The sequence below is a fragment of the Microtus oregoni genome, unplaced genomic scaffold (assembly GCF_018167655.1).
Source record: "Microtus oregoni isolate MIOR12 unplaced genomic scaffold, Mior012 000018F_ref0000195, whole genome shotgun sequence".
NCBI lineage: Eukaryota > Metazoa > Chordata > Mammalia > Rodentia > Cricetidae > Microtus > Microtus oregoni.
Window position 1 is genome coordinate 10,150,213 of NW_024543077.1, and position 22,399 is coordinate 10,172,611.

Sequence of the window (22,399 nt, forward strand, 5' to 3'; positions counted from 1 at the left end):
ATGATCTGTGAGTTCCCTCCACTGAAATGACACACGTACCTGAGTGTGCGGAATGAATGGGCAGACAACAGCTTGACATGCAGGACACTTCACGGCTCCCATCCCAGACACTTAATTCTGAGGAAACAGCACAGAGCTAGGAACCCAGGGAAATAACGAGCTCTGGATTAACCAGCTCTGCCTGACTTGTAACACAGGGCCTGGCAGACTATGGGGAAAAAACAGAATGGAACAGAGAATTGAGAGAGATTCAGAGGGTCCAAAGGAAGGTAAGGAACCAAGCGAGGGTACGAGGAAGGCAGGTGCAGAGGTCAGGAGGAGCAAGGAGGAAAGAGGAGAAAAGAAAAAACAGATACAAACTGAGCGGAGAGTTTGAAAAGTGAATACAGCATTTGTGGTAAAAATGGAAATATTACCAAAGGTGGTGGCTCAGGCCTGGATCCAAACAATGAGACACTGAGGCAGGCGAATGGCAAACTAAGTATTTCAATTTCCTCTTGAACATTAAAAAAAAAAAATTACAAAAAAAGAAATTGTAATGAATGTATCACTACTTCATTTAACTACTGATTTCTACCTCAAAGGTCTGCGGGTAACCATATGAGAGATTAAAACATGACTGAACACATAGCTACAGAAGGGTGCTCTGTATTTGTCTTTGTTGCATCCCAAGGGGTGCTAGGCCAGAGTGCTACCATTAAAACAAGCTCCCTGGTATTTTGGTTTATCTATTTGAACTTGCGAAGGAAATTCTTCTAGAAGACCTTTTTTATTTATAACAAAAGTACTTTTGTTCATGATCCACTTATTGGTAGGGAAAAAAATGTCACTGGATCATTTTACCCACGAACACATAGTTCAGTGTGGAGAAGAGATTCGAACAACATTGGCTTTCACTGAACAAAGAAAGATCTGTGATGGTGGCTGTTTGTCTGCAGGTTGGTCTCTGCAGAGCCACGGATGTTATTGTTTGTATATCTCCTCATCTTAGCTTTGACTATATTTGAGCAGGTCCACAAAATATATTTTGATGACTGGATTAATGTCCTCACTCACCGAAGCAGGCAGCATGGCTAGTCCCAACCCACAGGCTGGCTACCTTTCTTGTGGACCTAACAAGGGGAGGCTTAGATAGTACTGAGAGTCTACGTGGGTATCTGCATAACCAGACCAGTTACTTTTCTCTCTAACAGAATGGCTGTCCAGAATCCAGTACTCAAGCTGCCATCGGGAAGGGGCTTTGGCTGCCAGAAAGCAGATGGAATGACACTATATAGGGTTCCTTTACTTGCTAGCCTCCCAGCCACTGAATTAGGGGAACTACGCACTGAGATTCTCGGGGTGGGAGGGGGGAACCAAGGGACATGTAACTCCAGAGCTCATAGTCCTCCTGGTGGGATTTGGCTGAGCATCACAGGACTGAGGACTGCCTGCGTAGACCACGCTCTGGAGCGGAGATACAGGTCTTGGATGTGTGTAAATTTTGGCACAATCATTGGGAAATTATCTTCTTGATCGCGTCCGCTTTCTTCCGTCAGTCATGCCTTCCTTCAGGATGCTATGTATCATCCCTTCCCTTTTTCCTTAACTCAGCTGTCAACACCTCAGGGAAATGACCGTGACCACAAAAGCAAGCAATTTGACTTAGCCTTTGTAGTCCCCACATCAGACTCAAACCATTTCTCCAAAACCTCAACATTGCTGAGATAGTTTGTTTATTTGTTTTCAGTCTCTTTCCTTCAGAAGCATGTAAGCATGGTGAAGAAAAGAATTTCCCCTAAATGAAACACACTCAGGTTTCACACAAGGCTGAAGTAACTGCACCAAAAATATTCACCAAATACATAAATACGTGGTTCTGTGAGGGCAGCAAAGAGAGTGCTCACAGTGACGTGTGAGCAAGAGATGTGAGCAGAGTTTCACCCGGAGGAGCACGGTCTCAATTCTAGGAATTTAATTAATTTTCTTGACAAGAGGAATGAGGGTAGATGTGTAAAAACAGCCTATGATACAGAGACTGTCAGCTTCTCTCAGAGTTACATGGAGAAAGATATTCCTACTTCAAAAGTCTGAATTTTCATACAGAACAGTCATAAATTATTTCAGGTCTATGAAAGCGACCCAGGGAGGCCAGTTTCCAGACGAGGACACCTAGCAAACCCGGCAGAGAGGAAGGTGCACTAGTAACTGCGGTGTAACCCAAGTGTGAAGATCGCTGGGCTCTGCTCGCCTCTGGCCAGCTTTGATCCAGCCACATGCTAGCTGAAGCTGCCAAATCACTTCCAGTCGGCTTGGCTGCCTACAGCCTTAACTGCCAGCATCCACTTTGGCTTTGAGAATGCTTCTTGACACTTACAGAAACTTGAACCCATGATACTGTACATTTATTTTTCTGAAAAGTTAGCAGAGGAAGACAAATGTGAAGATCCCTCAGAAAAACACAGCCATGGGTGTATACACTGAGGATGCTACTCAGCATTATGTTAACAAAAGTAATTTTAAAATCCATAGAGTTCTATGATGCAGGGCTGATTTCTTATCAAAACTATAAGCAGAACTTTAAATTTAGAAAGGATCAAACAGTATCATTCCATTAGGCTTGAAACAAAACTATTTTATTGACTTCAGACCAAGATTGTGTTACTTGTCATAATTTACATACGCTCTAACCTGGCCTTGAATTTTTAGTAGAAGCTAAGGGAATGTCATTTTTTTTTCTTTTAGACATTTTCTTTCTTTTTTTTTGCATTCTGTATTCTTTATTTTCTTGGTGATTTCTTTCTCTCTCATTTTTGATGTTTTCTTTCTAACTTTGTCTTTATTCTTGATATTTTCTAATTCCATCTAACGTTCTCATTCTTGATATGTTCTTGAGTCTTCTAGGCCATTTTAACTCTATCTTTATTCTTTATATCTTTATTCTTTGTCCTACAGTTTATACAGTCCAGCAAAATCTTTCAGGCAATATAAAAATTACAAATTACAAAGACATTCTGTCTTTCAAGTGAATGATTACAATGAATACAAGTAAAAAAAAAAGCCTATCTTCCATAACCCTTAACATGAATAAATATTTTACATATTACAGGTGAAAAAAATTATCTCAAGAACCCACATACATTCATACCCAAGCAACTTGTTATAGATTAACTGAGTGGAAGGAAGGAAGGAAGGAAGGAAGGAAGGAAGGAATTCTTTCTTTTTCTGGTGGGCTGGATTTTGCAATTACAAAGAAATGGCCTATCACTTCATCTCCTATCTTGAAAGGTAAACTTATAAGGAATCTTAAAGGAACCACAAACCTAGATTTTTATGCATGAAAAACAGTCAGCTCTACTTTAAATCTTTAGGGTACATACCCACTCGTCAATATTTTCTTATATCAGGGCACTGAGGGCAGAAATAGGTACAAGAAATTAATCATCACCTCTGGTCGTCAACCAGGCCTAGTAAGAAAGACACGTCAGCCAATGATAATTGGGCTGCTTGACCTTGCTCCCTGACCTTAACGCATTCCTCACTCAACTATGTATAATTTTATTCTAAGATTGGAGGCCAGGAATGTTAAAGAATTATCAGTTTTTTACGTTCATTACATTTCAAACAGTATTTTCCCCACCCTGAATAATCATTCTCCTTCTTAAAGCAAAGGGAGCCATCTAGTCTCCCATTTCCTGTACGAAGTAAATTCACAGGAATCTCCAAAGGCAAACGTTACTTGTGTGATCTTCAGGATACATTTATATAATAAAAATATTTACGCTGCTACAGTAGTAAATAAGCTGCAAACAATTTCTTTCCTACATCCAAATTCTCCAAGAGAAATAATTAGCAAACAAATATTAATTTAAAACAAACTCGAACACATACAACACGTACAACTTTATTGTAATAAATCTAGTATAATTATTCCTCTAAAAACCTGCCCGACGTCTGAAAATATTGTGATCTTCCTCACTGAATTCAAATTATCTCCAAATCCATGCTGTAAAAAAATAATTTACAATACTGGTTAATTTAAAGAAAATATAAATAAATTCAATGCAATAAAAATCTGAGTAAAACTAAGGAGTTTTTTATTTTATAATACCTAAAATAGAATGATTTTACTCAAATTTAAAACATGATTTATAAAGATGAATCTTGGTTATTATTTATAAAGTTTTACATATCTAATAACAACCTTTTCCCATAAATTGTAAACAATTGTCGACCAGCAAGTGGTTAAGAATTAACATGTCTATTTTAGAATGGTTTGTACTATTTTTTGAAACTGCATACATTTTGCTATCTTTAAGTGTAAGGTTTTTATGACACTAAAAACAAGTGAAATGTAAAATTGGGATCTGAGTACATTCTAGAATCACTAGATATTTTACAAACCCACCTTTCAGCTTCTTTGTTTTGTAAGAAAGAAGGTTCTCATTGAAGTTGCTACAATCAACAAATCACTGTTCTGTATTGTATTAATATCCTTCAGAGCCTTTGATAGCAAAAGATACATGCTCCCCCAAATACCATATACTTATAGATCAGATGATTGTGCAAGTCCTGGCCATATGATTCATTTTTACAAACTTCATTTTCTAAGCTATCAACTCCTTTTTTAATTGTTACAGGATCTCATACATTATGCATAAATTTATTAAAGCACATGCTATAGCCATGTACATGAGCCGTCAAGTAAGATGCAATAATCTGTGACCTCACCCCACCATTGACATCGATTAACAAAATAATGCCTACAGGCTTTTGAACTGTGTGACTCCCTACTGTAAAGAGCACATCTCCTTAAAATGGAGAGAGTGCCCTGTTACAAATCTTTCCGGTTCTCTTTTCACAGGATGGAATGATGAACACTGCTAGTCCATGAGAGAGAGAGAGAGAGAGAGAGAGAGAGAGAGAGAGAGCGCACACACACAGAGGTAGATACACATGGCCTACAGTTACGTTCAGTATCAGTATTGTTTCAAAATGTGTTTGCTGCTCCATTAGGCTTCAGTGTGCACACATGCAGGAAAAGTAAGTTACACGGTATGTTTTGTTTTGTTTTTAAATAGTCTTAACTTGAGTCAGGGCACCATTTTCTAGTGGAAAGCCTCCCACAGGAAAGAAAACAATTTAACAGCATCAAATGGGCAGGGGTATTACCCATGGGAGTCTCCCCTTTTGTTGGATCTAAAGGTTGACAAGGGTCATCCCACAGGAAAGCAGACACAAGTGACATTCAAGCAAACCAGCTCCAATATAGTTCACTTCCCAGGAGGACATTACACTTCTCCAAGACACTGCAAATGTTTTCAGGGCAGAAGAGCACAATACCTGTCCAAGTGTCTTGTGGAGGTTAAAAAGACAGGTAATTTAGGGGAAGTCTTTGACATTTAACAGGGAACCCTGCTTCCACAGCCTCCCCTCCTCCAACTTGACACCCAATTAATCATCAATACGAAACAATGTAATTGAACAGATGTACTAGCCATTAGCAGGAATTACCCATTCTCCTACGGAATCAGAGTATACAGACAGGGCTCTGTTTGTAATAGGTTGACTTAATTGCCTGGGACTTCCCTGGAGAAATATACAAATGGACCAAGGCAGTTCACATTTGCACACACACCCATAGACTGGCAGCCCTCCTCTCCTGGGCTCCACGCTTTCACCGTTGGTGCATCCATCTTTCTAAATGAAAGCTTACAGGGGTCACCTATAACTTCTACAAGATCAAATGATTAGACGAAAACTAAATATAAATAGGTATACAAAAGTAGGATTCACACCCAGGAACGCCTCAATAAAATGTTTCTACATGGAAGTGCATTCCATAATATAGTTATTTAGATTAATTAAAAAATATAATACAATAAACAAAAATTCTCTTTTTAAAAAAGCCATATAAAAAGAAAGCAGTAGTGATGGAGGAAGGTCATTGGCTAATAAAGAAACTGCCTTGGCCCATTTGATAGGCCAACTTTTAGGTGGGTGGAGTAAACAGAACAGAATGCTGGGAGGAAAAGGAAGTGAGCTCAAACGCCTTAGCTCTGCTCTCTGGGGCAGATGCGATGGAGCAAGCCGCCAGGTCAGACATGCTGAATCTTTCCCGGTAAGACTGGTGCTACACAGATTATTAGAGATGGGTTGATCGGGATATAAGAATTAGCCAGTAAGGGCTAGAGCTAATGGGCCAAGCAGTGTTTAAATGAATACAGTTTGTGTGTTGTATGTTTCGGGGTATAAGCTAGCCAGGCAGCTAGGAGCAGGGCGTCAGGGATGCAACCCGCAGCTCCTACTACACAGTCGGGATTGATAACTTCTGGCAATTCGCTCAGATTCATAATCACTGCAGTGCACTGCACTCTTGTCAAGTAGATGAGCCTTGCATGATTCGAGGAAGCTCAGAATCCTGAAAAGGCCCAACCAACTCTCCTCTTGAAAAGCCGAACGAGTTTCATATCTAACTGTCCCTCTGATCAGAACCCACCTTAGCCCTGAATACAGCATCTGCTGAAGGCAATGACTTGGAGTAACTCTCATGGACGCCTCCACAAAGTCACTGGACAAGCAGGAAATGCAAGATGTTTGCAAAAGGTTAAGTAGGTAGCTACTAGATTTAGAATTCAGCATGCAGGGCTCAGGGGCTCAGCGAGTTATGGCACTTGGCAGTTAAAGCCTGGAGGTGGGGCTCAATCCCCAAGGCCCATAGGGTGGAAGTGGAAAACCAACTTACAAGTTGTGCACGAATCTCACATTCACACCAGGATACACAGGTATCCCTCACCACATAACACAGATGGACGGATGGATAGAAATTGAATAAGAATTAAAGTAATGAATATGAGATTTATTCTAAAGGATATTAAGTTGGGTTTTGATATCTGTAGCTAATGTAGGTGAAAAACTGTCATTCTCAACTGGAATCAAAGATAGAGAAAAACACGGATCAGAACACATACAGAAATTCACCATTAAAACTGAGAGAGAGAGAGAGAGAGAGAGAGAGAGAGAGAGAGAGAGAGAATTGAGTCCATGCCTCATCTACTCCGCCATACAAGAGAACTGGGCTAGAGAAATGCAGGGCATGGCCACAAGTCCTATTTCAGACCCCTGAAGATCTTTGATGCAACGGTGGCTGCCTACCTGTCAGGTTCTTAGGAGAGTAATGTCTGGGATTGTTCCTCAAGAATGTCTCAAGCCCTATCGACACATCTGTATTAGAGCTGCAGGTGCCCAACCACATCTGCGCAGAGAAGGGAAGTGGGAGGCCACGTGCCTCCCCAACTCTCCAGGGTAAGATGAACTAATAGGTTGCCTACCCTGTGCAGTGCCCCCTCTCCATAACGCAGCAGCCACAGCATGGACTGGACCACCTACCCATCCACTGCACAGCACGGACTGGACCACCTACCCGTCCACTGCACATCATAGACTGGACCACCTACCCGTCCACTGCACATCACGGACTGGACTACCTACCTGTCCACTGCACATCATGGACTGGACCACCTACCCGTCCACTGTACATCACAGACTGGACCACCTACCCGTCCACTGCACAGCACGGACTGGACCACCTACCCATCCACTGCTTTCGCTGCTCTGCAAATTTTGTATTTTTAAAGCGTTGGCATCACAGTTAGTGAGCTTTTGGTTTGTTCTCTATAAGATGCAAATAATTTCTGTGGGCATAGCCTGTGCTATGTCTTTCTGTACTTACCCTCACACTCTGTGCCCCCTGAACATTATTTATGTCGTGGTAAGTTGTCTTAATTGCCTACAGCTCTACACAGCATGTCCGTGAGGTCTCAGGGGTAAAAATCAGTTTTCTGGTGATTGCCTCAGGCTTGCCTGGCTCCATTAAGAATCTTAATGGCTGACAACACACTGGCTGCCCATGGAGGGAATGAGGCGCCCATCACTGTGTTCTCTGTCGGTGAGAGCTAGGAGTATAGAAAATAAATGTCACAACGGCGCTCTCGGGGCCTCTGCCACGCTACCTCATGAGAGACATGAAAAATCCATGTTTCTTCCAAAAACAGACTGACTTTTCATGGTCTATTGGGTTTAGAAGTTGGTAGGAAATGTCGTTAGATCCCATACTACCAAGTATAGTTTTAAACCCCATCAAATATATATCTAAAGTATTGCAGCCTTTTCATGGCCCTGTTTCTACCTTTCTATAGGTCTGAAACAGCTCAATCACTGCCTGCCACTCACAGTGGCCACGCAGCAGGCTCTGATGCACACAGCACCACTCTTATGCACTGCTATCATAAACACAGAACAACCTGGATTCTGACAGGGACCCTGGAGCCCCTGCCATTTTCCATGCATTCTCTCCTTGCTTTACTTCCCAAGAACAAAGGAATGTTGTGTTCAACCAAAGCAACAAATACAACCTCTGTATATGAACTGTAATCTTTTTTCACAGTAAGTAAAGAATCCAAAATAGCCACCATCTTATTAATTCAGAAGGGTCACAAAAACCAACAAACAAACCCCAAATCCCTGTTCTTCTTTGGGGGGTTTAGAAGTATTATCTTTGCGGGAACACAGAGCAGGGAACAAAGCTTTCGTTTCAGAGTCCACAAGTAACAAAGAGCCCAAGACGATGCCCCATGGCAGACTTCCTGAAAGGCCTCTCACGGAATCAAAATTGGGAGTCTAGAATACGTAAGTGTTTGTGAAGCTGAGAACAAAGGCAAGACACAGAAGTTAAGGTTGCCTCCAAACTAAACCAAACTAAACCAAACCAAACCAAAGCCTCTGTCGTCTTTTCCTTCTAAACCCTCAGGACTGGAAAGAGAAGAACATGGGTGCATGATCCGGAGACCCATTGCCATCATGGGGCAAAGGCAGAAAGTACAGGGTCCTTCTCTTTCAGCCCTGGTGACTCTGATTACTAGTTCTGGGGTCCATCAATATTTCAAGTGTGAACGAAACGGACCATCACTTCCTCCATAGGTAGTGTCTGGTGGAGGAGTCAGCTTTGGCTCTGAAAAGAAACATTTAAGTTATGGAGAAAAAGAAAAAAATAATACTTCTCTTTTAAGATCCATTGAATATTTATGCTCATCTTAGTGACAACTTCTAAACCACAATGACATACAGTCTCCAAAGATAAAATAGGTTCTAGCACAAGCTAATAAGATGTTGCAAATATATTGACTCAATTGAACTATTTTTGTATAAATAAAAAGGCAACTCTGAAGGATTCATGACTACAATGTTACTTTTTTATATTTTGCAAAAGAATACACGTTAGATTTTAACACCTGACTAAATGTTTATGCCCTCAAAGGGAAAGAGTAAATTTTTATTAGGAAAGCACCTTGGAATTTTTTTTAAACCTATCTAGAATTTGTTTGGCAAAATTTGAGTGATGGATTAGCTTCAGTGGAAATTAGGGTTTGTTTTGTGTGTGTGTGTGTGTGTGTGTGTGTGTGACTTTCAACATGGCGCACAAGGAGGCTCAATCAATATTCGCATCGGAGCATAGGTTTGAAGTAGGCAAGCAGCATATATAAAATAGGGTTGTGTGTCTGCCATTAATGCAGCCTGCTGGAGGGTGGAAACAGTTTGTGAGTGGCTGAGGATTGACCACCCTCCATTCGCTGCTCAACATTTGGGCTAAAATCACATCAGTTTCCCTCTCCTCTCCTCCATCGCCGAAGACATTTTCCTAAACAAACAAAGCAGGGTTGCTCGGGTCAGCTCACTTTAATCAGCAGTGGTGTCTGAGAAGAAAGAAGCGAGGGAAAGTCTCAGGGAAACAGAGGAATGCATGCAGATTCACGGTTTTGAGCCACAGTTTCTTATGCGTTAGATATAGAGGAGTATTTGCGGAAAAGTGTGTAAGTTCCTGAGAGTCATGCCTAGCATCACAATAAATAATAAACAGTTGGATATAGTGGCAAACACCAACAGCAATCAGCTGAAGGAAGAGAAGGGAGGAAGATGTTGATTTCGAAACCAGTCTGAGCTGCACAGTGAGACCCTGTTTCAACATACAAATGTGTGGGTGTGGTTGTGCATGTTACAATCTGAGATCCTGTTTCAGTATACAAATGTGTGTGTGTGTGTGTGTGTGTATGCGTGCCGTTACAGTTTGGACAGTGTATCACCTTGTCTTTGACTAATAAATTTCACAGGAAGAGCATGAGGATCTCTGGACACAATTCCTAATAGATCTGTGTCCATAGGTTATTAAACTTTACTTCCTCCTTAGAACAGCTCTTCTGCAACCGTACTGATAAGTAATAAAGACACAAAGAATATTTCATTTCTTTAAACATCTAGAAAACACCTTTTCAACAAAATCTTCATTATTAGTCTTAAATAATTTTATAAGTTGATTTCATAAAATCCATCATGCTTATCAAATTTGTTAACATTTATTTAAACTTTTTCAGAAAATCACATTCTTTAAAAAATTGGTATGCACTTTTACAGTTATAGAACGGGTTCAAATATTGCTAACTACTCAGATAATTGTCTGAATTTTAAAATTTAATATACTGGCTGAACTACTTACTAATTTTGCAAAATTAATGGAACGCAAGGCATGTAAAGTTCTGACAATCAGAAACAAGCTGGGTGTGGTGAGAGGTAGAGAATGCCAACGCTCAGGAGGGACTTAGAAGGACCATGGATCTGACATCTCCATGAACTACATAAACAAACTACATAAACTACTCAAACAAAAATAAACAAAACAATAAGTTTTCTCTAATTCAATGCCTGCTTCTGCTCCATGGTATGATGGTCTTTACCAGCTTCTCTTATGAATTTTATGTAGGCTATCCATCCATGCTGTTACTGGCTCTTTGGGCTACCCCCAAAGAGTACTTACTCAATCTGTCAAATATCTAGGATTAAGTGGCATGTTCTATTTTATCTTTCCACAATGTATCCATTCCTCTTTTCTCCTTCTTGAAGTCTTGCTAGTAACAATGTTTCATTTGTGCCTTCTCTTTATTTTATATTAACAAGTACAATCTTGGGGCCTGAGTGAGGCTCAGTTGTTGTGAATGCACTTGGCTTCTGCAAAAGACCTGAAATCAGTTCCTAGCACTATGCCAAGCTCCTCACTAAGGCCTGTAACTCAGCTAAACCACAATCCAATGTACCTGGATTCGGAGGACCTGCACTCATGTGCACAGCCTACAAACACATACATACATGCACACACCCACATGAACACACACACAAAAAATTAAAAGTAATGAAAATAAATTTTAAAAATTAAAAATCTAAAGAATCCATTGGCACCTTAGGCCTTAGGTGTTAGACATTGCTTCGTCGACTATGAAAAGGGAGAAAAGGTTAATCCCTTGCCACATGGCTTCACCCCTGATGAAGCTTCTCCCACTGAGACATCGCCATTGAAGCATCACTGCCTACTGCTTTTGGATTCCGTTCCCCAGCCAATCAGCTCTCATCACATAAAAATAGAGCAGAATGGTGCTATTTGGCATTAAAGCATGGTACGTTTCAAAGCCGTAACTCTCTCAACTCCAAAAGAGAATAAAATAGAATAGTAAATGAGTCCACCAACTGATGAGAAAGGGAACACTCAGAAGCGCCTGCCATGACCCCAGCTCATGCTTCCAGAGAGTTCTAAAGACCCATCTTCTGTAGATGCTCACGAGAAACACCTGGGTGCTTGGGCCTGTGCAGTTTTATTCTCACGGTAACTACGCCTGCCTTCAGCCTCAGTCTGGAGAAGAGAAGCCGGATTGTGCGGAAGACAGTCCTTCCGAGTCTCGACTGTTGCATGTCTCAAAGTCATATTCTTGACTGAAACAGCTTTACACCCAGAAGAAATACTTTTACTGCATCTGAAGTTATTTTATTGCTAGCTGTCAGAGAAGGCTTACAAACTCCAGTCTGGCAGCTGGTATCCTTTCAAGAAGCCCTGAGCTGAAAACTCGGAGGAAGACCTTCGTTCAAGTCTAGCCACCAGGAAGGCATCACATCCAGCCAGGCAATCATTACATTACATCCAGACAGAAGTTACGATCTTAATTCATTTCCCTTCCTGTTTTGCTTCTAGTAAACTAAATTTGCAGGTCAATTTATAGTAACCATATGATTAACACAGTTACATCTGACTTTCCACACTGTAGTTCATAGTGACATAACTGTATTTGCAAGCCAACTACCCTGCCTCTTGTTTACACCTGCTTTTCCCATCTCTTTAAACCTGAATATTTTCTTTACTATTTTTATTTTCATATAAGGATCCCCCAAAACATCCTACATCCAAATGGACTTATATTACCTGTATCCTATAATGAGAAAATCCCACCAAAATGAGAAAAATCAAATTTCCTAACTTGAAAAAGCCATCTTCAGAAAGGATACAGTGAACAGAAAATAGCAGAAGTAAAGTTCAGGTTGAAGCCGGGACTCATCAAAACGGAGCTGGGGCGAAGGCCGGTGCATGGGTTACAGCATATGACTCTCAGTGAAGTTTAGCCGAGTCCCCTGCGCTGCTGACGCTTGCCCTGCGCTTGTGAAATTCTCTAGAACTAAAGTGCAGACAGCCAGACTCCACCGAGCCCCCTGGCCTCTCACGCACGCACCCTCTGTCTGATGGCGCTGGGACTCTGAAGTGCCCCTTTTGTCCCTCTCCCTCCGAGGTCACCCCCGGAGGAGTTTATGCCCTACTTGAGTGTGCTTCCCAGCAGCAATCCTGGGCTGTCCCATTCACTTCTGCCCTGCACCTGCTCTATTCAGGCATGTGCCGGCAGGGCTGAGCCTACACCGAGGCATGGTGGCACCATTCACAGACACCATTCAGAGCGTTGCTAGGGGAGGGGCAGTGGGCGGGCTGGTGGCCCTCCAGACAAGAAAGGAAAGTGACCCCTTAAATCAGAAAATGACCTTGTGTTTGTCATCCCTTGTCTAAGTAAGTGTGAGGGGCCCACCTCCTCCATAATACTCTTTGTGGGGCCATAAATGTTAACACGCCTGCAATGGGGTTCTGAAAAGATTAGATGAATTAGTGGGGGCTAAAACTAACTAAGTGACATGTTTGCCTATCCAGAAAGGGTGTAAAGTCCATGATAGGCTTGATGCCCTTACATACTTATGCTGCTGCAAAAAATAAAAGGGAGGACAAGTGTCCCTAAAGACATTCCAACACAAAAATCTTGCATGGTAGCACGGGACCTGGAAACGGACTAATTCTCTTAGTGCCTGACATTCGAGATTTGGCCATTCTATTACTTCTGTCAAAATGACAACGTAATTTCTCCAGTATCTTCAGTTCGCTAAAAAAGCTCACAGTGACCTTTCACCCAGGAGTCTAAAAGTCAGCCAAGGTTGTAAATGAGCTTCCAGCAATATTTAGATTTCTGCCACTCACGCCACAGCCTGGGTCAGACAAATGCCTCATCATCCATTCACGCCGAGTGCTTTTCTTCAACAGACAAGTGGAAAGCCAGGTCGGCTGCCATTCTAACCGAGAAGGTGCGGCCGCTGGTCCCTTCCAAAAGAAAAGCTAGCCACCACTTCCACACTCCACCCTGACCCTGTCCTTCCAACAAGGGTTTCTTCCTGATGCTCAGGATGAATACATGCGTGACAGAGGAGAGAGCTCTGCTGTGCCTGTCCCTCTGTTACGGTGCGGGGACAGTAGGCTCTACCCTCCATCCTGGGAACTCCCGTTTTCCATGCAAGCCGTATTGTTTATTTCCAAAAGAATTCCTTTACAAATATACAAGAAAATACCTATAAACCTAAAGAATATTTTTCAATCCTGCATGTAAGGCTGTTGTTTATCTATGAATAGTACCTAAGTCTTGCAATCAATATTTAGGCTTAGACGTTAGAAACACACTCAGAATAGCAGAAAGCAAAGCTTTTCCAGCAACTAAGAAATGTTCACGGTGAAAGAAATGGCTATGAACACTTCGGCCTTCTGCAGCCTTGCGCTATGCAAGCAGGGCCTTGGCCTGTTTGGAGCGCGGCAAACACTGCATCAGAGCAGACAACAGAAGGCTAAGGGAGACAAAATATGACATGGCACTGCCAGCCCCTCTTCCCTTCTGGGGGATTCTCGGTCCTTATTGCCTGTTCCACTCTCCTGGGGGGGACTTTGTGTCGCCTGTCATCAGCAAGCGAAAAACACACATTTGTGAGGTGCATTTACACATGCCATGGAGCGAAGAAATTAACTCTTGTATCAGATTCCATTGGAACACATTAATAATAACCTTCCGAAGCCAAGGGATGTTAGAGAAAAACCAGCTTGACAGCAGCATACCAGACGAGCCTGGAGCAGACACAAGACAGTTGTATGCCGTCTAAAGGCTGGACACGTACATGTGCCAAGGTCATTTCTCTTCACTCGCGTAAGTATGCTACGAGGATTTTTAACAACCAAGGAAAAACAATCATATCTAAGAATTATAGCAACATCTGAATTAAACACACTCTTTTAATGTACACAGCAGAAAGTGACAGCAAATTTAAGACACTGTGCATGATGTGGTTAAGAATAAAGGTGACGTCTTAATTATTAATTATTGCACTTAAGATAGTTCTTTGAGGGTAAAAAACATCTTACCAACTTCCAGTGGCCATACATGCCTTTCCTGAGTGGCTAGTGAAGTCATTTATGGCATTAGTCCTTCCTTAGGAATTAATAAAAAAATATAAAATAGAAACCCTTGGTAAGTGAAACTGAAAGGTCATCTGTATTTGCACTCCATCTCTTGGAAATAGGTGTGGTCAAGCATTTTCTTAACGATCAATACCCTGTTAGCAGGAAACAATATGCACAATAGGCAGGTATATATGATCATTTTAACATGCTGTTTAAACAACACGATCAGCTCAGACTTCACTGTCAAGTCTGGTAAGGTTTCCTTAAATCCCAAATGTTTCATCATGCTGGACAGCAGCAAGGCTGGCCCCCTCCACTTAGGAGCTCATGAAGTCCTGGAAAGACGGACAACACAGAAATGAAAGGGGCAAGGGAGATGCTGGATTTCAGAACTCCAAAGGAAGGTTTAATCTGAGACGCTTGGGTGATCAAACTGAATAGCATCGGCCAGAGTTAGCTTTGATATTATTTCAATTAATCTCCATTTCAAAATACCCCAGATAATGGCAGCGACCCTTTCTTCCATTTTTTCAAAACAGTCACCGAAATGAAGATGCCTAAAATGCACAGATGGAGTTTCCTGAGACAGTTTCCCCAATTCAAACGTAAACCTGAGCTCATCTCTCTGTCTCTGCATCTCTCCACAGGCAGAGTGCTCCTTCATATGAAAATAGAAATAAGTTTAGGGTTTCTACTAACAACTCCGCTTTTCTCTAGAAATATTCTATAGAAATCTCATTGTGCATCACTATGAAAGGTGGCTCTGGTTTATTTGTGTTTGGATTTTTTTTTTAATTGGTGGCTTCATGTAAATGTTTCAAACTAAAAAGTGCATCAGTTAGGAAATGAACCCCAGATGCTTTAGCCACTAGTCTTCTTTGAAGAGAGGAAATCGATACAACTAACATAAATTCCATCGGTGACTGGTTTCCCATGGCATTTGCCATTCTCCCTAAGATTCATGAGAGTCAAGGTATCTCTGCTCAGTCATTCTAGGGAGTGAGAGAAGGGAGTCAGCAGCAAGCAAACACCTCCTAACTGCGGCAACCCTTTTCCAGGGCAGTTTTCAGTGCAGGGTATGGGGCATGTGACAACGAGGTGGGCTCAGTTCACATCCCTATGAGGCCCTGTTTGATTTTTTTTTTTTTGCATACTGAGCTGAGAACATGTGAATTTTCTCCTCAAGTACTATGTTTACATTCCCTCAAAACTTAACTCGCAAATAAAGTACTGCTGCTCTGTGCCCAGTAGGACAATTCCAAATATTTGCTCTGTGTCTCTCCAAGCAGAAAGAGGATTCTCAACGCACTCACCATCAAGAAATGATAATGTTTCAGATGTGCGGCTAACGCTGGTTTGAGCCTTCTCTAACAAGCACAAGAACCAAAGCACACGCTTTACCTCCTGCAAATGCTCAGACATGTCAATCAAGAAAATAAATTAAAAGGTCTTGAGTGAAAATATCCACACACTACAAGACTTGGCCTTTAAGCTCTACCCTCTCTCCGAACAAACAAAAGAAACTACAATTTAAAAACTTAAGGTAACACAGCATAAAAGAGGAAAGACAGGATTTCCTAAGTCTCTTATTTCTTAGAATTCCTGAAGAAACAATTTTTCATTACAAAAAATCAGAATTGTCATTACTTTCTTCCATCACACATGCATTAATGCACACGAGAAACCAACAGACACTGGATTTGAAACTTGGCCATTGTTGACAGCTTAGGGGTTGTCGTTTCCTTGGTTTTTGTTTGTTTGGTTGGTTTTGGTTTTGTTTGTTTGTTTGTTTGTTTGGTTTTTCAAGACATAGTTACTCTGTGTAGACCTGACTGTACCAGAACTCAGTCAGTAGACCAGGGTAGGATTAAAGGCATGAGCCAACACCACCTAGCAACAGCTTAGTTTTATTGCTCATTATATATTATACATGATTAGCCTTTTCAAAGAACCTTTTGGGTTGTTTCTACTAAATCTCTTCTGTTAGATACATCCTGTTCAAAGAAAAAAGCAAAATTTAGTGTACAACAGCCAAAAAAAATGGTATCTAAAACACCATCTCTACCACGCTCATCTCACAGGCAGCCTGTCCCAGTAGCTTCCTAAATATGGTGCTGGACCACTTTCCAAAGACAAGTGTTGGATGCTCCATTCTTGCTTTACTGGCGCCCACAGACATCCTAGTTTCTCCATCTTCCCATCTTCTAAGCATAAGTATGTTGTTGGGTTTCTGTTCTGCTTGGTTGCTGTCCTCCCACCAGGTCCCACAGCCATTTAGCCCCAAAGAAAATGACACAGAGAGTGTACATTAGTTATAAACTGATTGGCCCATTAGCTCAGGCTTCTTATTAACTCTTATAACTTATATTAGCCCATTATTCTAGTATATGTTAGCCACATGGCTCAGTACCTTTTCCAGTGGGGAGGTCACAACTTCCTTCTTCTGTATCTGGGCAGGACTGCAGAGGAATGGGCTTCCTCCTTCCCAGAGTTCTCCTGTTCCCATTGATTCTCCTCTACTTCCTGTCTGGCTGTCCTGCCTATACTTCCTGCCTGGCTACTGGCCAATCAGCGTTTATTTAAAGCATAATTGAAAGAAATAGACAATTGTTCCACACCACAAGTAGTCATACCTAGGTTACTAGGTTATGAGGGTTTTGTGTAAACTCGTATATGCAAAAATGATTAATAGATGACCTTATGCATGATACACATAAACAACGGAAATAATTTTGAAGTTTAAATTTTCATGTATTTCTTTGCAAATCTTCTACATGTGATAACTTGTTGATAATACAATGGATCCTTCACGTGCTGCTCTGAGTTGCTCTACTGGCTTTTTAAAATGTACAAGAATGCTCAGGAGAAAAGACAATTGGAGTGAGTGTGACTTGCTCTGGGGTCTTCAGGGAATAAGACAGAGCAAGCAGTAGAAGATGAGACAGCACTGCAGAAATCTGAGAAGGTTCATAGAAAGGGCAAAGCCCACATGGATATTAGAATCACACACTGCAAAACGCTCTGAACCACCTCAAGTGCGCAAGAGTACCTGCAAGAACAGGACAGAACAAAGCAACGCCCCTCGGAGGTCTAATCTTTCTCTAACACAAAGAGGAATACCAACAGCGGCATGTAAAGCTTTGTGGTCTCTTGGAGTAAAAGACGGCCTCTTGGGAACCTTGAATACTCTGCCTGCTCTCAGCTAACTAACCACACTCAGATGACACAGGGTTGAAATGGGATAGATTCTCCAGAGAGTCCCTTGAAAAGTAAAGAATAAAGACTAGAGCGTTGACAAGAAATCGCATTAGCAAGGAACCTAAGATGAAGCGAACAGCAAAGATGCAAAGCGCTATTTCTATTTTTTTAAAAAGCAGTTTATTAGTAAATACTGTGATTGCTCATGGTTCCACTGGTTCAAGAAAACCCAGCAGCCATATCTATCCTACGTAAAGGGGCTTACAGGCCATCTTTCTTCCTTGAGAAATCAAATTCTTAAGCTCACATACATATAAATATGTACAAAGCTATAATAAATCCACTATAGAAAATGTTGAAATGCTGATTACTGAGACAATTGACAGAGTTACCTAATGAAATGCCTTTGAATTAAGCATCTTAGGAATTATATTATCTTAAAGGAACTGATTGCTTCTGTTATTCCCTCATTACAAAAATGGTCCACAGAGTTAACTCTATCCTGTCTATTCCATTACTTCCCATGAAGAAATATGAAGGAAAGGGCACTGATTTCTTTCCTCCTTTGGAGCACAGAATGGACAAGCCAATAAATGGGGGGAGAGAGGCATTCTCTAAGAAGCTGACCATCTAAGTAAGGCAGCAATCCTACTAACAAATGTCTCCATCAATGTCCTAACATCTGCTTTCTCCTGTATTCATGAATAAAGAACAACACTAGCAGTCTGGATGACCATATAAGATCTTAAAAACACAGACCACCAAATGACGCAGAGAGCCTGAGCCTCTCTCTCTCTCTCTCTCTCTCTCTCTCTCTCTCTCTCTCTCTCTCAGACACACTCATTTTACAGCTTCAGAGGACCCAAGGACTGCAACTCACGCTCCAAACAATGACTTAATCTTTTATGCTATTAAAGGCACGGGCCAAGACAGGACATAGCATAAAACTATTATATATGGCTTTTAAATATCTTAAACCCAAGAGGTAAACATAAAGTAATAAGTCTTTTTCTGGCTTCTGTTAAGTATTCTTTACACAGAGGAAAGCCATGTTTCCATGGGTGAACTGGGGGCCCCACACAATCGGATTTAAAGAAGGTCGATGAAACTTGATAGACTAATAGCCTTCCCATCTTTAATTAGTCATTTGTAGTTTTCCATGAAGTCCACTTCTTCATTAAATATCCTTTGTTTTGGAAGCATGCCTGTGTGGGAGACATGTTGGATCACTAGGAACTTAGAAGGAAATGATTTAGTGTGATTGAGAGAAAACAACAAAAGTAACTGACCATTAGATATCATTGAGAAAAGAAAATATCAGCTCTTTTTTTGTATCAGTAGGCTGAGCAAAATTAGAAATGTTTCCTATTGTGTTGAAGTGTTCCGGTGCCCTGTGTTACGCCATAAGGAAACAGAACCGCTTGAAACTGTCCCTTTGCCACCAACCATGAAAAATAAAATTATTTCTACTTAGTTAACATTTTAAAAGTTGTACCAATTGAATTATCAATAGTTTCTGTCAAGCTTGCAAACATAAAAGTATAGGTATAATAATTTAGGCTATTCCTAGGAGAGGGGGAGGGGAAAGAATGGAGACGAGGATATGTGAATGACCCTGAAACAAGAGGTTTTGCATGCAGAACTGTTCCTTATAAACAGACCCTTAGGGTTTTAATGAACTGATAGGAATGAAGACCATCTTGTTTTAGGAAAGTGCTGACCTCCCATAGAAAGAACAGCACTACTTTCTGAATAAAATAAGCATGCAAGTCATGCTGAACATGGCAGAAATGTGTGCAAGTTATCTAGTTACTCCAATATCAGTACTGTGTCCATGGTTGAAAAATACAAATAGATCAAAATTCAAGCTAATACAATATATACCCAACTAGAAAGGGGGTTTAATGTAGAATTCTCCTCTGTATGCTGTGAATACCATTGGTGATTAAAGAAACTGCCTTGGCCTGTTGATAGGGCAGAACTTAGGTAGATGGGGAAACTAAACTGAATGCTGGGAGAAAGGAGGTTGAATCAGAGGAGAAGCCATGGAGCAGCCAGAGATAGACATGTTGAAACCTTGCTGGTAGGCCAAGAGCCTTGTGGTAAAATATAAAATAATGGAGATGAGTTAATTCTAGATGTAAGAGCTAGCTAGCAATACACTTAAGTAATTGGCCAAGCAGTGATTTAATTAATACAGTTTCTGTGTGGTTATATCAGACATCTGGGCGACTGGGAAACGAACAAGCGGCCTCCTAAAATAGGGGTTCAAAACAAAACAAGTTTGCCACTATTTATTTTAGGGTAATAGTAGACATATAAAAGGTTTAGTATATTCTTACAATTATCTTAATATAATGAAACATTAATATTTTAAAATATTTCCAGAATACTTTTCTCTGGCAATGACTGTGCTCTCTTGAATATAGCTACAAGAGAATTGTTATATTCATACTGAAAGACTTGCATCCATCTATATGACATAGAAGAGAAAAAAAGAACTGTAAAAATATATAGATTCAAGGCAAGTATAATGACTACATTCCTGAAACTTGATCTCCCTAACCTAGTAACCATCAGCTGCCAATAGCTACAGAGAAGGTGGAACTTCAGAAACCACTCCCACACCCATGCTGGAACTATGGTTGACTTGATCTTGTGTAAGTCTGGTGCATGCCAATCTGACTTCCCATCTACAGCTCTGTTGTCATGGCTGGTAGATACTTTGTCGTTAGAGCCATCAACTCCCTTGGGCTCTGGCAATCTTTGCACCCTCTCTTCTGTGATGATCCCTGAGCCATGGAGGAAGGGCATATGATCTAGATGTCCCATTTCTAGCTGAGCACTCTACGTATCATATTGTATGAATGTTGGCTGGGTGTCAGTCTCTGTGTTATTCACCATCTACCGGGGGGGAAAAAAAGAAGCTTCTCTGAGGAGGCCTGAGAGCTGTGCTAGTCTGTGGGTATAAAGATGAGAACTTAATGGGCAGTTTTTATTTATTGCTGAGTTACAGGGTAACAGTACAATAACAGAGACGCACCATCCCCAGATAGAACTATCAAATAAGAAGCCCAGCACCAGGTATGGGTAACCTCTTTTTAAGTTGTTGGTCAGTGGGGTGCCACAGACACCCTCAAACATTACAGACTACAGACATTGCTCGTGGTCACTCTCCATCTGGACGGTAAGACCTTATTGATAGGGACACCACATACCTCGATCGTAGGACATGGAGAAGTCAAGCAGGTATCAACCTGGAATATATATTCCTAACGGCTAGCTTTTACAGTGCTGGGAGGTTGTATGCATGCCACCTGAAGAGAAAAGCCTATGCCAGTCTCCCACAGGTGTGAGCCCTGCAGGCTACAACACTAACTGGCCTGGCAAGATATGCCCACTGGGGCAACAGCGGCACAAATATGGGGTCCACTTTGTGACTGGGTTTAAACCCTGGTCCATGAGATGGAACTCATATTTGATACTGTTAACTGGAACAAAAGGTCTATGGTTAGGTCATGGGTCCCAGGGTAAAACCAGGTAAGATTATTCCGCCAACTGACTGCAATCCTACAGTAATCTGAGCAAATATACTCTAACATAATTCTATTTGTTATTCTTGTATATTGCTTCCTTATTTTATTTAATCACTTTATATGTGTGTGTATGTAAATATTTGTATTTTACAATGTGGGCCCTTAAGTACAGTATTTGGAAAAGATGAGAACAGACAGGCAGAAGAACACAAAGTGAGATAGTGGTTTCAGTACAAGCAATGGAAGTTATGATGAGGCACTGGCAAGGTCATGAGGCGTACAGAAGGTGTGTAGAGTACATATTCCATGTCAGTGAATGCAGTAAGGACATGTGACCTCATCTAATCAAAAGCAAGCTTAATATCGGGCGCTTAAAAGTGAGACTTGGAGACTTAAACAAAACTAACAAGATAACATTGTAAAGAACCTAAACTTACAGTCGTTAGAAAAAGAAGGCTTTAAACCTGTGTCATGAAAGAAAATAACTGTATTACGTGATAGAAAGGAGACAGACTGCTCAGACAGCAGAGCTGCAAAGGATCAACAGCAAAAGCATTGAGAATATTAAGGGCCTGGTGAGAGACACACAGGAGAGAGGAGCCAGGGTAGAAAGTGGCCAACGACAAAGCCAGCAGGGAGGCCGTGTCCAGTTAAGCTTCACCTAAAGTCCCAGGGATGAAGCCATTCCTTAAACACTTAGGCCATACAGGCCTTGACTGTTGGTGGGCAGGAACGAGTTCCCCAGCTCAGAGCACAATCTTCGGCAGAGGGAAACTGTAAAAATCAAGGGAGGGAGGAAACACAGCTGGGCAAGGAGGGGTGTTCGCTTTTCATGCTTTTTATTTCAGCAAATTAGCCAATTTACCACTCCTATAATTTCTCTGCCTTTGCCACAGAGAGGACAAACATCAGTCCATTCACAAAGCCGATCTGAACGAGAGGGTTTTCAGTAAGACAAAGCATGAATTTATGTTTCTTAATTCTCATGATAGGCTAAATAAATGTGTGTGTGTGTGTGTGTGTGTGTGTGTGTGTGTGTGTAAATAGAGGATCTAAA

The 22,399-nt window shown here is 41.2% G+C and overlaps 1 protein-coding gene across 8 annotated transcripts in view; it reads right to left on the reverse strand.

Annotated features, from left to right (window-relative positions):
- Positions 1–22,399, reverse strand: part of LOC121459135 (voltage-dependent calcium channel subunit alpha-2/delta-1) — a 427,825-nt gene that overhangs the window by 367,972 nt on the left and 37,454 nt on the right. The gene's annotated exons all lie outside the window — the stretch shown is intronic.